Consider the following 17,060-nt stretch of genomic DNA (forward strand, 5'->3'; position numbering starts at 1 on the left):
TTCGATTGGGCAAGCCTTAGTAGGGCAATAGATTGATGTTCAATGCAATTAGTAGTGCATGAGCGGTACTCCAGTGCATTTCTTCCTCTGATTCAGAATAAATATGTTTTCGAACTCCCTTGAAAGTTATATTTTTTATTCGTTATTGATTTTGGCCCTGCTATGAAAAAAAAAAGAAAGAGGACTCGATCTAGATTTGTCCCCGTTAACAAGATCTTTATTTCAAAAAAAAAGGAAAAAAATAGGGTTTCATCATAAAAGTTGAACAGTGGAATAATGGAGATAGGAATGGCTTCTACTGCTTCCCACAAGCATTGTGAAGGATCACGTCCAAAGCATCATGGAGCGAGCAGGTGTGTAGCTCACCATCTAGGAACCCTTGCTGAGCTGCCACAGCTACTCTCAGATTTCCCGGATAGGTGATCATCCTTGTGTCGAGACTCTACATGAATGTATTTAATGTATTCTTTACATTATCGCTATGAAGAAGAATGCCACTCCCGATTTAGTCTTAGTGATTATGTGTTGTGGTAAACAAGAAACAATGATTATTGAACTCGAAATGCTATCAGACTCTTACTGATGACATGGGAGCGTAACTTTTGCGTAAAAAATGTTGCATATCATGTTGCATAATAGAAAAGTTTATCTTTGAATCCCATATATGTCCCAATTGTCAAAATCTAAATCTCGGAAGGAGATACATGCAATGCAATGACTTAAAAAATGAGGCCTAGTACCAAAACTTGAGACCTACCAATCAAGCATTGGTAATCTATGCTCTTTGGTCCAAAATCAAAACTTAAGTACATGCCTTTAAGCGGATGATTAGAGGCAGAGACAATTTCTGAATTGGCCCTATAACGTTGGAGATGACCATGCTTGAGTTTCTCATTGTCCTGTTAATCTACCTTGCTACCACCTGCAATAATTAAACACATTTTGTACAAGCAAACACACATCTGTTTTTTATCAATAATATCAATAAGAAGTAATGTTAGGTACACTTAAAACAGATTTACTAAATATATGACAGACCACAATAAATTATGCAATGAGAATGTGCCATGTTCAATACCTAACAATAGCCTATCACATCACTTACATTATCAATTTTGTAAATCAGACGTATCGTCCATTTGTTTGAAGGAAAATTGATTTCCGACTTTTTGATATTTGAATGATGGAAAACCAATCGATGTTTGGAAAGCGTTTTTCATGGATTGAAAACAATAAGCTTGGATTGGGAGAAGACAACTTTCTGTTGAGGTTGATGTCTTGTATTCTGTTATCCGAGAGATTATGAGGCGGTTCCGAAAGGCCCCCTGACGACTGGACAGCACGAGGGTCCCGCTCCCCGGTGAGCGGGCGGGGGTCCGAGGGGGCCGCCCCGGCGGGGGTCGAGGGGGCAGCGCCCCCGGGCCGTCAGAGACGTTTTATGTTCAGTCATAAAATAATTTATATGGGAAAGCTAAATATTTTAGGCTGTGTGGGCAATTTTGTAATTTGTGCCATGTAGGGTTTCGTTATATATATTTAGGGCAAAACGGGTCTTTAGAATAGAGGTAGGGAGTGAGAAATAGTGGATGTACACTTTTCTACGTTATTAGTTAAACGGATCTTTTTTCCCCGTGGACGTAGGTAGGCATAACATCTCTCCTACTGAATCACGTAAATTCTTGTGTTGTGCGAATTTTCATTACTTTCTTGCATCGTTGATAGGATCAAATTTAGATATTCGACAATTGGTATCAGAGCCCGGTTCGACGAGCTATCAAGATAGCAGGAAAGGGTTTGAGTGTCAAGTATGACATCGAGAGGTTTAATGGAAAGAACAACTTCACTCTCTGGTGACGAAGAATGATGGATCTTCTGATTCAGCAGGGCCTATCGAAAGTGCCGCTGGGGAAAGGGAAGGAACTAGAAACGAGTGATGAAGATTGGGGGGAGATGGAGGAAAGGGCGGTAAGCGCCATTCGATTGAACCTATCTGATGAGGTTTTGCAGTATGTGGTGGATCTCAAGTCGGCGCTGCAGGTGTGGACGAAACTTGAGAGCATCTATATGACCAAGTCCCTAACGAACAAACTTTTTTTGAAAAAATAGTTATACTCTCTACAGATGAAGGAAGGCTCAGATATGCTAGAACACATCAACATGTTCATTCAGATTCTGAGTAAACTTGCAAGTCTGGAGGTTTCAATGGAAGATGAAGATAAAGCCCTATTACTGCTATCGTCGCTACCAGCATCTTATGATCATCTGGTGACAACACTCTTGTATGGAAAAGAGACGCTTGAGACAGATGAAGTCACTGCTGCCCTATTATCTAATGATATGAGAAAGAGGGTTAACAGTGCTACGGCACAGGGTGAGGGTCTCATCGGAAAAGTTAAGGAGCAGGAACGGGGAAGAACAATCCAGCGGGGATCCGAGAATAAGGGTCGATTGAAATCAAGAAGGGGTAAAACGAAATTATCTTGTTATTATTGCAAAAATGAAGGCCATCTAAAAAGAAACTGTTATAAGAGAAAGGAAGACTTGAAGAAGCGCGAGAAAACTTCTAATCAAGCAAGTGTGGCTGATAGCTCATACGGTGATGATGGAGATCTTCTCTCTATTTCATTAGGTAAGAATCAGTTCGCTGATTCATGGATTTTAGACTCTGGATGCTCTTATCACATGTGCCCGAATAGGGATTGGTTTGATTCATACCGGTCATACAGTGGCGGATCTGTTCTAATGGGAAATGATGTGGTTTGCAAAACCATTGAAATAGGGACTATTAAAATCAGAATGTTTGATGGTGTAATCAGAACTTTGGTGGATGTAAGGCACGTTCCAGATCTAAAGAAAAATTTGATATCTTTGGGTGCGCTTGATGTGAATGGCTGCAAGTACGCAGCAGCAAGTGGAGTTCTCAAAGTCATCAAGGGAGCTATGGTTGTCATGAAAGGAGAGTTGACTGGAAGTTTATACAGGCTCATAGGGAGTATAGTAACAGGTGGAGCATCTGTGACTACAGCTGCAGAGTCCGATATAGACGACACTCATCTATGGCATATGCGGTTAGGGCATATGGGTGAAAGGGGTATGATGGAGCTTCATAAAAGGAAGCTGTTAAAAGGTGTCAAAAGCTGCAAATTGAACTTTTGCAAATACTGCGTTTTCGGGAAACAGAGCAGGGTTAGTTTCAGAACTGCAAAGCATACGAGCAAGGATGTACTTGATTATGTACACAGCAATGTATGGGGTCCTGCACTGATCAAATCAAAAGGTGGAGCCAAATATTTTGTAATCTTCATTGATGATTACTCAAGGAAAGTCTGGGTCTACTTCATGAAGGAAAAAAATGAAGTCTTCTCCAAATTCAAAGAGTGGAAGGCTGAAGTAGAAAGGCAGACAATAAAGAAGCTAAAGTGCTTGAGAACAGACAATGGACGGGAATACAGGTACACACCATTCCTGGAACTATGTAGAGCTGAAGGGATCACACGTCACTTCACAACATCAAATACACCACAGCAAAACGGTGTAGCTGAGAGGATGAACATGACACTTTTGGAAAGGGCTCGGAGTATGAGGCTGAATGCAGGGCTGAGTAAAAGTTTCTGGGCAGAAGCAGTTAATATGGCATGCTATCTCATTAACAGGTCTCCATCTACAGCCATTGAATGCAAAGTTCCTGAGGAGGTATGGACAGGTAATCTGATCGACTATTCTGGTTTGAGAGTATTTGGTTGTCCAGCCTATGTTCATGTACAAAGTGGACATCGTTCCAAGTTAGACTCAAAGTCTAAGCAGTGCATCTTTCTTGGCTATGAGAAAGGCGTGAAATGATTCAAGCTATGAGATCCAAATGCACGGAAGACCGTGGTTAGCAGGGACGTTATTTTTAATGAATCTGACATGGTGAAGGCAAGTAACAGTTCACATGCAGATGGCAAAAGTGAAGAAGGATCTACTGTGCAGGTGGAGTCAGGTGAACCGGAAATAACGGGAGGAAGGGAATCATCCAGTAACTCACCAGAATCACAGGAGACAATAGAAGATACCTACACCATCGCAGAAGGTAGAGGAAAACGTACTCACAAAGCACCTATGAGATACGAGTTTGAGGATATGGTTGCTTATGCCCTCACAGTAGGTACAGGCGATCCATCTTCCTATCAGGATGCGATATTTGATGCTGATAGTGATAAATGGATGTCAGCTATGATGGAAGAAATGGAATCCTTATAGAAAAATAGGACTTGGAAGATTGTGGAGAAACCTAAAGGGCGAAAGATCATTGGGTGTAAATGGATCTTTCGCAAGAAAGAGGCAGTGTCTAAGAATGGGTAGGTAAGGTACAAGGCTAGACTTGTAGCTAAAAGATATGCACAGAAGGAAGGGATGGATTATAATGAAATATTCTCTCCAGTAGTAAAGCACACTTCCATTCGGGTTCTACTTGCCTTGGTAGCCATGTTTGATTTTGAGCTGGAGCAACTTGATGTGAAGACGGCGTTTCTTCATGGAGACTTGGAGGAACAGATTTTCATGGAGCAACCTGACGGGTTCAAAGTGGCAGGAAAGGAAGATCACGTTTGTTTGCTTAAGAAGTCACTTTATGGCCTTAAGCAATCTCCGAGACAGTGGTACAAGCGTTTTGACTCTTTTATGATGAAAATTGGCTATTCGAGAAGTGAGTATGATTGCTGTGTTTTATTTTAAAGTGTCAGATGATAATTCGATTATTCTTTTGATGCTTTATGTTGATGACATCCTCATTGCTGCTACGGATATGCATGATATTATCTCTTTAAAGTCCTTGTTGAATAATGAGTTTGAGATGAAGGATCTTGGTGCTGCTAAGAGGATCCTTGGTATGGAAATTCATAGAGATAGAAGTGCAGGTAAACTCTAGGTATCTCAAAAGAGGTATGTTGAAAAGGTGCTTGAGCGTTTCAACATGAATAAGGCTAAACCAGTGAGGACACCATTAGCTAGCCACTTCAGGTTATCTGAACGGCAATGCCCCACAAAACATGAGAAGATTGAGGAGATGTCTCGAGTTCCCTATGCTAACGCAGTTGGGAGTCTCATGTATGCTATGGTGTGTAGTAGGCCAGATTTATCTCATGCAGTCAGTGTTGTTAGCAGATACATGAGTAATCCAGGGAAGCAGCATTAGAATGTAGTCAAGTGGATCTTTAGATATCTTAGCGGGACTGCATACTTGGGTATTATGTTCAGTCGCAATGGAGGTTCGAAAGAGCTAGCGGGATATGTTGATTCAGACTTTGCTGGTGACCTAGACAGGAGGAGGTCTACTACAGGATATGTCTTCACATTAGCTGGTGGACCTATCTTATGGAAGGCGATGCTCCGGTCCACAATTGCATTGTCTACTACAGAGACAGAGTACATGGCAGTTATAGAAGCTGCTAAGGAAGGGCTCTGGTTAACTGGGTTGGTTCGTGAGTTGGGTTTAGAGCAAGGAGGTGCGCTGTTACATTGTGACAGTTAGAGTGCCATACATCTCGCTAAGAATCAAGTGTTTCATGCAAGAACAAAGCATATAGATGTGAGGTTTCACAAAATTAGGGAGCTTGTGTCAGATGGTAGCATTCACTTGAGGAAGATTCACACGAATAGCAATCCTGCAGATTGTTTTACCAAGCCAGTCACTATTGAGAAGTTTGGGTCCTGTTTGGGCTCAATTAATATAACTCGCTGTTGAAGGTGAGAGACGCACTCAATGAGTGCGGGAGTGTACCTCTTATGGAGGTACGGGGATGAAGACATCTATATTTCATATTCTTTCACAGGTGGCTTTATAGAATCCAAGCCAAGGTGGAGATTGTTGAGGTTGATGTCTTGTATTCTGTTATCTGATAGATTATGAGGCGGTTCCGAAAGGCCCCCTGACGACTGGACAGCACGGGGATCCCGCTCCCCGGTGAGCGGGCGGGGGTCCGAGGGGGCCGCCCCAGCGGTGGTCGAGGGGTAGCGCCCCCGGGCCGCCAGAGGCGTTTTATGTTCAGTCATAGAAGGATTTATATGGGAAAGCTAAATATTTTAGGCTATGTGGGCAATTTTGTAATTTGTGCCATGTAGGGTTTCGCTATATATATTTAGGGCGAAACGGGTCTCTAGAATAGAGGCAGGGGATGAGAAAGAGTGGCTGTACACTTTTCTACGTTATTAGTGAAACGGATCTCTTATCCCTGTGGACGTAGGTAGGCGGAACATCTCCCCTGCTTAACCACGTAAATTCTTGTGTTGTGCGAATTTCCATTACTTTATTGCATCGTTGATAGGATCGAATTTAAAAATTCAATACTTTCCATTCTGGCAAGAAGGAAATCACTTTCTCTATACCACCAAACAAATGAATCCATGAAAAATATTGTCCTTTATCATGGAATTTTCAGTGAAACAAATGAGTGCTTAAAAAAGTTAGCTTTTTTGATTAATTAATTGTCTTTGTACATACTGTTGGATGTTTTTTTGTAAAACAAACAAAACAATACTTTTTCCTTTGTCCCACATAGGAAAGTTTTGGGTAAGTGGGCCATTTTATAACTGTAAGTGTCTTCTTACTCCTTAGAGTGAAGACAATGGGGTGTGTGCTAGTCCACACAATATCCGCGTGCGGGTGCGCGAATAATTGCTCGATTTTGGCGCGATTATTAGGCGCACTTAGCACTTAGCACGCTTGCGCGGCCGCGGTTTAATTAGCTCTAATCTCTTTATTTTTTTATTTTATTTCGTAAGGTTATCTCCTTAATCTTTATTAGTTGAAAGGTTGTTTTTTGTTTATTAAATAATTTTCGAAATTATGAAAATTCGGAATTTTATTTATATATATATTTTATTTTATTTTATTCCAAATTTTACATGTGTCTTTTCAAGACAACTTTTGGAGATTATACTTGTTCAGATTTCAACCTTTTCCGAAGGGTTGCATTTGTTCAGTTTGCAACTTCTTTCGAAGGAATATCTTTGTTAGCTTTGCAACCTTTCGTGAAGAGTTGCTTATGAAGACCGATTTCTATATATGTCAGTTTTTGGCAAGAAGGAAAAATCAATCAATTTTTCAAGTCTTCTTTCGAAAAAACTACGGCCATCATTTTCAATTGTTTCCTAGAGAGATCCTGGAGAAATACTAGAATTGCTATCTAGTATTCTCACTTTGAGACTTTATTGTATCCTGGAGGATTTTTGCCGGTGACCATTAGCAACAATTGTGGGGCAAATAAATCCTTACGGAAAGTGATATCACGCCTCAAAGTCCGACTTGATTGCTCTCTTGATTCGAAGCCATTCAATTTTTACAACAATCTTAAGGATTTATTTCGTTCAACAATGGAGTCGGAGACAATCAAAATCATGAACCAAGACATGGTCAAACTGGACCGGTTCGATGGGAACAACTATGCTCGCTGGAGGGACAAGATGATGTTCCTACTCACTACGCTGAAGATATCCTATATTCTGGATCCAAAATTGGCTCCTATTGAAGATCCGAAGCCTACTGTTGAGGGAGAACAATCAAGTGCGGAAGCCGTTGAAAGGGTTAACAAGGATAAGAGGAAACGTGAGGAGGACGAATTGCTGTGTCGTGGACACATTCTGAATACACTGTCTGATAGATTGTATGACTTATTCACTGAGATGAAGTCGGCCAGAGAAATTTGGAACGCACTGGAATTCAAGTACAAAGCGGAGGAGCAAGGTACCAATAAGTATTTAATCGCAAAGTATTTTGATTTCAAGTTTATTGATACTAAGCCCTTGTTGGAACAAGTCCACGAAATACAAGTGCTCGTCAACAAAATTCGTGCCCTCAAAATTGAAATTCCAGAAACCTTTCAAGTTGGAGCAATTATTGCAAAATTGCCTTCAACTTGGAAAGACTACGGAAAAAGGCTGATGCATAAGTCGGAGGACTTCACCTTGGAGCAAATACAGAAACATCTTTGTATTGAGGAAGAGTCACGTACACGTGATAATTCTGTTTTGTATAATTCCAAAGTAAATGCTGTGGAGAGAAAAAGAAAATTCGGCCAGAACTTTAAAGTAAAGAATGGGCATACATTTAAGAAGACACACAAGAAGAAGAAGGGTTGTTGTTTTGTTTGTGGCAAACAGGGACACTATGCCAAGGACTGCATTCATCGCAAGAGCATATCAAAGGACAAGAACATTCCAACGGTGAAGGCAGATGCAAATTTGGTTGAAGAGAACTATGTGGCCATGATTTCAACCAAGTTTTCAAATATGAACATTGCTGAAATCAATGGTTCGATGGCTATGATTTCTGAGATCAATTCTGCCACTGTCCAATCCGGTTGGTGGTTAGATTCTGGAGCGACAGTTCATGTGTGCAAGGACAAATATTTGTTCAAGCAATTTGAAGAGACTGTCGACACAAATGCTCAAGAGGTCTTGATGGCGAATAATGCTCTTGCAAAGGTTGCTGGCAAAGGCACGGTGGAGATAGATTTCACTTCTGGAAAGAAGATAACTCTTCTTAATGTGTTGTTTGTACCTGAAATTAGGAAAAACCTAGTTTCTATTGATTTACTTTGTAAAAGGGGATTTCGGGTTTTGTTTGAATCCGACAAGGTTATCCTGTCGAAGAATGGGCTATTTGTTGGAAAGGGCTATGCCAATGATGGCATGTATCAATTGAGTATCAATAATAATATCGCTACTTCTATTTATATTGTTGAGTCTCTATCTTTATGGCATAGTAGGTTGGCACATATAAATATTCGTTATTTAAAGAATATGAAAAAGTTAGACTTGATAAATTTCAATGGTGACATCGATAAATGCGAAATATGTTCTAAGTCTAAATTAACTAAGAAACCATTTCCTAGTGTCAAAAGAAATTCGAATTTATTGGAATTGGTGCATAGTGATATATGTGAATTCAATGGCATGTTAACTCGAGGTGGTAAAAGGTATTTTATTACCTTTGTGGACGACTGCAGTAGATATTTATACGTTTATCTCATGAGGACGAAAGATGAAGCTTTTACCATGTTCAAGAAATATAAGGCTAAAGTAGAAAATCAATTAGAAAGGAAAATCAAAGTTCTACGTTCAGATAGAGGTGGAGAATATTTCTTGAATGAATTTTCTTCATTCTGTGAAGAACATGATATCACTCATCAAGTTTTGGCACCATACACTCCACAACAAAATGGTTTGGCCGAAAGGAAAAATCGTTCCTTCGGAGAAATGGTTAATTGTATGCTTTCGAATTCAAAGCTACCAATTAATCTTTGGGGAGAAGCATTGCTTACTGCATGTCATATTCATAATAGAATACCATCCAAGAGAAATGACATAAGTCCTTATGAAATATGGAAGGGTAGAAAACCAAACTTGTCATATTTTAAAGTGTGGGGGTGTTTAGCATACTACCGAGTACCGGACCCCAAGAGAACTAAACTTGGTCCTAGAGCTATCAAAAGTGTCTTTATTGGATATGCTGAAAACAGTAAAGCTTATAGGCTTCTTGACTTAGAATCCAATGTCATTGTAGAATCAAGAGATGTTGAATTCTTTGAGAACAAATGTTCTACAGGTTCTGAAATTATTGAAAATTATTCAAGACCTATAGAAACTCGTGTAGATTCTCAAAAGAAAGGAACAAATGATTCTAGAGACATGACTGAATTGAGGAGAAGCTCTAGAGCAAGAAAATCTAAGGATTTAGGTCCAGATTATATTACTCACGTTTTCCTTATTGAAGGAGATAGAGATAATAACGTGGTAAATAAATACCCCATAGTATTAAATTTAGAAGACGATCCTAAATGTTTTAGTGATGCTATGTCTTCTAGAGATGCTTCTTTTTGGAAAGAAGCTGTAAATGATGAAATGGACTCAATTATGTCCAACAATACTTGGGTGTTAGTTGATTTACCGAAAGGATCCAAGCCTATTGGATGTAAATGGGTCTTTAGGAGGAAATACAATTATGATGGTTCTATCCAAACTTTTAAGGCTAGATTGGTGGCCAAGGGGTATAGACAAAAGGAAGGAATAGATTATTTTGATACGTATGCTCCTGTTGCACATATAACTTCTATTCAAATTCTTTTTGCTATAGCTTCCATTTATGATCTTTGTGTTCATCAAATGGATGTCAAGACTGCTTTCTTGAATGGAGACTTAAATGAGGAAATTTACATGGAACAACCAGAGGGTTTCGTTCTTCCTGGAAATGAAAGGAAAGTATGTAAATTGACTAAGTCTCTTTACGGACTTAAGCAAGCACCTAAGCAGTGGCATGAAAAATTTGATTCAGTCATATTATTTAATGGTTTCATTCACAATAGTGTTGATAAGTGTATATACTCTAAATTCACTAAAGACTATGGTGTCTTAGTGTGCTTATATGTTGATGATATGCTTATCTTTGGAACAAATATGACTGGAATTATTGAGACTAAGAAGTATCTAACTTTCATGTTTAAAATGAAAGACTTGGGTGAAGTAGATACTATCTTAGGTATTAAAGTTAAAAAACATAGTGGGGGTTATTCTTTGAGCCAATGCGATTACATTGAAAAAATGTTAAATAAATTTCAACATCTTGGTTTCAAGGACATAAGTACTCCATTTGATTTCAGTATTAAATTAAATTATAATACTGGTAGGGTTGTAGCACAACTTGAATATGCGAGTGCTATAGGGTCTTTAATGTATGCGATGCATTGTACTAGACCTGATGTTGCTTATTATGTGTGCAAGTTGAGTAGGTACACTAGTAATCCAAATATGGAACATTGGAAAGCTATTACTAGAATGTTTGGTTATCTTAAGAGAACTAAAAATTTAGGCTTGTTCTATAATAATTATCCAGCTGTATTAGAAGGATACACCGATGCTAGTTGGATTACAAGTGTGGGTGATAAATATTCCACTTCAGGATGGATTTTCACTCTAGGTGGAGATGATGTTTCTTGGGCAAGCAAGAAACAGACATGTATAACTCACTCAACTATGGAGTCAGAATTTGTTGCTTTAGCGCAATTGGGAAAGAGGCTGAGTGGATTAGGAATTTGTTGTTGGATATCAAATTATGGCCTAGTCCTATGCCTCCTATTTCTATCCATTGTGATAGTCAAGCTACTTTGGCAAGAGCTTATAGTAGTACCTATAATGGGAAGTCTAGACATATTAGCCTAAGGCATGAGTTTGTGAGACAATTGATTAAAGATGGTACCATAACAATTGTCTACGTGAGGTCAAGTAATAATTTGGCTGATCCTTTGACAAAGGCATTACCAAGAGAAATGGTAAAAATGACCTCACAAGAAATGGGGCTGAAACCCTTTAATTAAAATCACCAGTAATGGTAACCCAACCTTTTTCTAGAACATCACTAGTTAGAAGGTTTAATGGGTAAGAACAAGTTACTGAATGTGATTGTTTGATACTGACGCTAGCCTTAATATGAAAAGTTAGTATCGTCTGTTACGTTTTAGATAATGAATTAAATTCTTAATGAAGTATAGTACAAACTTGTAATGTGTTAATAGTAACAGAAACACATGATAGATACTTCACCTATATGAGCTTAGGAGTGGTGCCGCTTCTTACAAAAGTTTGGGTTACTTTCTAGAGAGCTCATGAAACAGGATCAAGCACAAGGCCATAATAGTGCGGAGTAATATAGAACTTCTCGCTGAAACAAGAGGTTAGTATATGTGCGGTATGTCCGATTCTATTATTTAAAAGTACAAGTTTAAAGCCGAGCTACTTGTCACTTTGATAGAGTTTTGAGATACTTGCACTAAGTAAAGGTTTAACTCGAAAGAGACCTTTATGCATGTATATTAATCTCACCAAAATCTTGGCTGTATGGTTTTTAAAATTTTAAAAAAAATTTTAAAATTTTTTTTTTTACAAACAAAGTGGGGGATTGCTGGATGTTTGTTTGTAAAACAAACAAAACAATGCTTTTTCCTTTGTCCCACATAGGAAAGTTTTGGGTAAGTGTGTCATTTTATAACTGTAAGTGTCTTCTTACTCCTTAGAGTGAAGACAATGGGGTGTGTGCTAGTCCACACAATACCCGCGTGCGGGTGCGCGAGTAATTGCGCGATTATTAGGCGCACTTAGCACTTAGCACTTAGCGGTTTAATTAGCTCTAATCCCTTTATTTTTTTATTTTATTTCGTAAGGTTATCTCCTTAATCTTTATTAGTTGAAAGGTTGTTTTTTGTTTATTAAATAATTTTCGAAATTATGAAAATTCGGAATTTTATTTATATATATATTTTTTATTTTATTTTATTCCAAATTTTACATGTGTCTTTTCAAGACAACTTTTGGAGATTATACTTGTTCAGTTTTCAACCTTTTCCGAAGGGTTGCATTTGTTCAGTTTGCAACTTCTTCCGAAGGAATATCTTTATTAGCTTTGCAACCTTTCGTGAAGAGTTGCTTATGAAGACCAATTTCTATATATGTCAGTTTTTGGCAAGAAGGAAAAATCAATCAATTTTTCAAGTCTTCTTTCGAAAAAACTATAGCCATCATTTTCAATTGTTTTCTAGAGAGATCCTGGAGAAATACTAGAATTGCTATATAGTATTCTCACTTTGAGACTTTGTTGTATCCTGGAGGATTTTTGCCGATGACCATTAGCAACAATTGTGGGGCAAATAAATCCTTAAGGAAAGTGATATCACGCCTCAAAGTCCGACTTAATTGCTCTCTTGATTCGAAGCCATTCAAATTTTACAACACATACTTCTGCGTTTCTACTTTTTTTTCATGGTCTTTAGTAGCTTCCCTATGAGGAATACACTGAAGGAACCTTGTTTCTGCTTAATCACCTCAAGAGGTTTGGGAACAATCTTCAAAGGATAGAGAACTGAGAATCGATTGATTTCAAATTTGGTAGTCTCGAATTAAGTCGGACCATATCTCTCACTAACTTGTAATCTTGCAAATTCCTCATATCTAGCAACACCGGCACCTTGGAGTTGGTGCTTAGGTTCAAGTTTAGGCTTGCTCTTTGCATGTACAATTGGTCATCAAGAAGACAATTCCCATAGTCACGTCGTTGGTAGTCTGTTTGGGAGGAGAAAATTCATGTGAAAAGAACTTATAATGTACCAGTATTTTGCCCACAGGGTCATTGCATTATTGATTGATTTGAAGCCTTAGGATTATTAATTGATTTCTCTGAAGTTTAAAAAGCAAATATACCTATTTCCAACTTGACCCTAGTTCAAGAAATAATGTTGCATAGTCATCGTCGAATATTACCTAAAGATCTTAGCATTCGAGGTTCCATTAGGTGTATTCACTACGATTGATAGAGAAATTGATTGATGGAACATGCTGATCAAGATATTTCTCCATCAAATGTCTCACTCATGCTTGCCAAAATGCGAATAAAATCAAAGAACCATCTAATGTTGGACCATCAAACATTCCTTTTTTTTGGTATTAAACGTGATGGAAAATGCAAGGAAACAACCGACATGGTGACTTTGTGGACTTACATACGACACCATCTGTTGCAAAAATCATAAGATCGAGTTTTTCTAATGATCCAGTTGGATCCCCGTTGACCAAGCTGAGTGCTAAAAAGGTTGGTCATTTAGGGGTGTTTACGAATGAGCTTCTATCTGATGTGAGACCTGGGGATGTTATCTTTTATAGATATCCATTTCTTGTTGACTCGGCCCAAAGTTACTTGAATGAAAGCCTCCAAATCTCACGAAGGTTGGACGAACCATCAGCCACTTTCAGCGGCTGTGCTGCTTGCCATTATGCCTGGCCAAAGAATGAAACACAAACAGTAGGGGATTTCGTCATTACTGGAGACTATCTTGAATGAAAAGGAAGATTCTTGGGAAGGTTTTGCTTGGAAAACAGTATTTCCAGGGAAGGAAAACATGATCCCGTAGATAAAAAATGTGAGTAGCACTAGCAATTGTGGATCACACCTCACGTGATTCAGTAGCACCAGCGCTATGGAGTTGCAGCTCAGGTTCGAGTTTGGGCTCGCTCTTTGCATGTACAACCGTGTTGCCAAGAAGATTACTCAATTAATCACGTCGTTGACGGTCTGTTTGAGTGAAGAGAAAATTCATGTGAAAACAACTGATGATATGTTAGTTTTTTGCGTAATCATTTATTTCCACGCTGTAAGGTAATTAATCGATATGTGTATAATGAAAAAGATATACCTACAGTTCCGACTTGACCTTATATGGTGACTTAATTGTAAAACAGACATAATTCAAAGCTAAAAAACGTAAGTGAACTAATCCAGCTGATAAACTAGTTTCCTCTTATTGGTGGGTTTGTTTAAGAAATTCTACATCTAGGGTAGATAAAATTTTAAAAAAAAAATCTATGTTGCATGCGGACATCTATATCTATAATCATGTAAATAAATGCAAAATTATCATTGGAAGAAGAAATTAACTAGTTCTCTAGATCGAAATTGTCCTGCTGTTTTCAAGGATGTCACGGTGTCCTCTATTGGGTACGTAGAAAAATCGTCGCACGCGTAAAATAAGAAAAAAAATTAATGTGCATTAAATGCATAAATCCATGTTATTTTCCTCGGTTAAACCTTGTACACCCCGAATACTAGCTGTATACTTATTTACAGTCTGAGGATAGTAAATGTCTAAAATAAATATCACCTAAACTACATATATTTTGCAAATATGTTAGAAAAAATTAAGACTTTTGAGCTAGTTATGTGAAGGTGACCATTATAATGCAAAAAATTAGAGACGAAAGTGTATTTTAAAAAATAAAATGCTAAAAGATCGAGTAATGCATGTGTGATGCAAGAAGCTAGACTTAGTATAGTCTTCATAATGATATTTGCTACCACTCGAAGGCGAGACTTGATCTCTTTGATTTGATCCAACGAGAACGTGATCGTCGACATCGAAAATGGCCAGAAGCTCTCCGACCCACACTGAATCGGCGACAAATCATCTTTGACACAAGTGCTTTTCTAGACGCTCCAACCAAAATCTCTTACGGTGTCAACGAGCAGCCAAAAACATTTGCTAACCACCTTCCGAAGTCCAATGTTTCTGTCATCTTTCTTGACTGAGCTGAAGTTATTGACTGAGGGAAAGGTTACCGGAAGAGAGGGATCGTCGGCTCTTTGAAGACAAGACAAGAGAGCACCCACAAGAGAATAGCCATCCCTGAGTGCATGGTGAAGCGTGAAAATTAGGGTTCCTTGTGCTTCACTGGTTGGACTCTTGATAATATGTATTTCCCACAATGGTTGGCCTTGTGGAAATGGTTCCATAGCTATTTGCGAAATGTAACTTTTGAGGAAACTATCATTCTCGGATGGAGATGATGTGCCCTTTGGAGAGCAAAAACTAGGGAAGTGTACATGGTTTTCCACATTCACTTCCACCTTCTTCCATTTTCTTCCTCCCTTCTTTGCATCCACCTATCCAAGACAAAAGAAAACCAAAATAATATCTATGTATGTGCAGTGAATTAGGGTTTATTCATTTAAGATATGTGATCATGCACGCAATCATCTAATAAACACTAATTATCCATATGTCAATCCCACCACTGGTGAATATCTATACATGGGGTACATACATACATACATACCATGATGGAAGAGAACCGTGGGTTGATTGGGAGGAAAACATCTTTGATGAGCGACGTAGTTTGGAAGTTATCGATTGGAATTTCGAATTCCAACATGCCAAGAACAGAAACCGACATCACTTTGCTGTTGAGGTACTGTCCGGTAGGGCTCACTGGCTCAAGATCTTCATCGTCTTTTAGTAACTCCATTAAACAGGACTCGTAATAATTTCAATCTAAGAGCAACAGACTGAGAATTTATAGAGAAATCTTTGAAAGAATTGGACATCATTGACATAAAAGAAGGGAAAAAGACAAACGGGGTTATCTCCCGTAACATTTAAGTACAAAGTTACCTACAGTTATTTGGTGAACAGTGCTCTATTTGTCTTTTGTTATAGTAGGTCGTCCTTTACTAGTACTATCTTATAAGTTTTTTTTTTTGTCGATATCTATCTTTTAAGTCTGCAAGGTCACTTTCAAAGAGTTTACTATCTGATAAAGTGATCTCTTCAGCATTACTCTCTTGGATGAACATAGAACACCTAGCCTTTTTTACTTCCAAGGCAAGTTGGACTCGTTCAAAGTTGTCAGGGGTCACTTCTATCATTTTCCTACTAGGTCCTGAAGTGTTGCTAGAAGAGCAAAGACCGGGATCATTGAATCTTGCATTGGGTTATGTTGGAGTTTCTGTTGGCTAAGGCCAGGTAGATGTATCGGGCATTCCACATGGTGGTACATTAGTTATCATGTCGTCTGGAAGACCAAAATCCCACGGAACCTGTGCAAGCAGTCCACCCAAAGGTCTTATTTTTTAGGTGAATGGACCGGAAGTGGAGGCTGTTGTCTTGCATTGAAATCTGCAAGAGCTTGTCTGACAGAATCCCTGGTTGGTTTGAATGCCTGTGAGTAATCCCATGGGACTTCTTCATTGTTAGCACTTGGTCAAATAAAGTGTTGTAATGCCTGTGAGCTTGTCTGGCCTTCCTTGTGACTTTGTGTACTATGACTCTCGGTGGACTATAAGGATTGGGTGGAGAATAAAGTGTTGGCAGTAAAAAGTAGCTATACATAGGACGTCATCTGCAGGAAAAATTCGACGGAGTTTTTCTAACAATCCAGTTTGATCTACATTGGCCAAACTTAACATTCAAAAGGGTAGCCATTTAGAGATGAATCATTTTTTACGAGTCAGTAGATATCACGTCTCCTATCAAACGTGAGACTTGGGGGTGTTCCACTTTTTTCCAAATGCTTTAGGCTCTTCAAGCGTCCGATTGCACCCCTTGTGCCTAAGACACACGGCACGTTGCCAAGGTGCACACGTTCGCGCTCAAGACAAATATGTGTTAAGATTGATGGGAACACTTGCCAAACTGCCTCTTTGAATTATTAGAAATGGTTTTGTTGGTGAGTGTTCTTGTAGCACTTATTACACATGAAAAATG

The 17,060-nt window shown here is 38.7% G+C and overlaps 1 pseudogene; it reads right to left on the reverse strand.

The window, feature by feature from the left end:
* Window positions 1–295: 295 nt before the first annotated feature.
* Window positions 296–15,849, reverse strand: LOC130134630 (wax ester synthase/diacylglycerol acyltransferase 4-like; annotated as a pseudogene).
* Window positions 15,850–17,060: the final 1,211 nt, after the last annotated feature.

Source organism: Syzygium oleosum, unplaced genomic scaffold (assembly GCF_021117445.2).
Source record: "Syzygium oleosum isolate NSW1041296 unplaced genomic scaffold, Sole_v2.1 Sole_v2.01, whole genome shotgun sequence".
Taxonomy (NCBI): Eukaryota; Viridiplantae; Streptophyta; class Magnoliopsida; order Myrtales; family Myrtaceae; genus Syzygium; species Syzygium oleosum.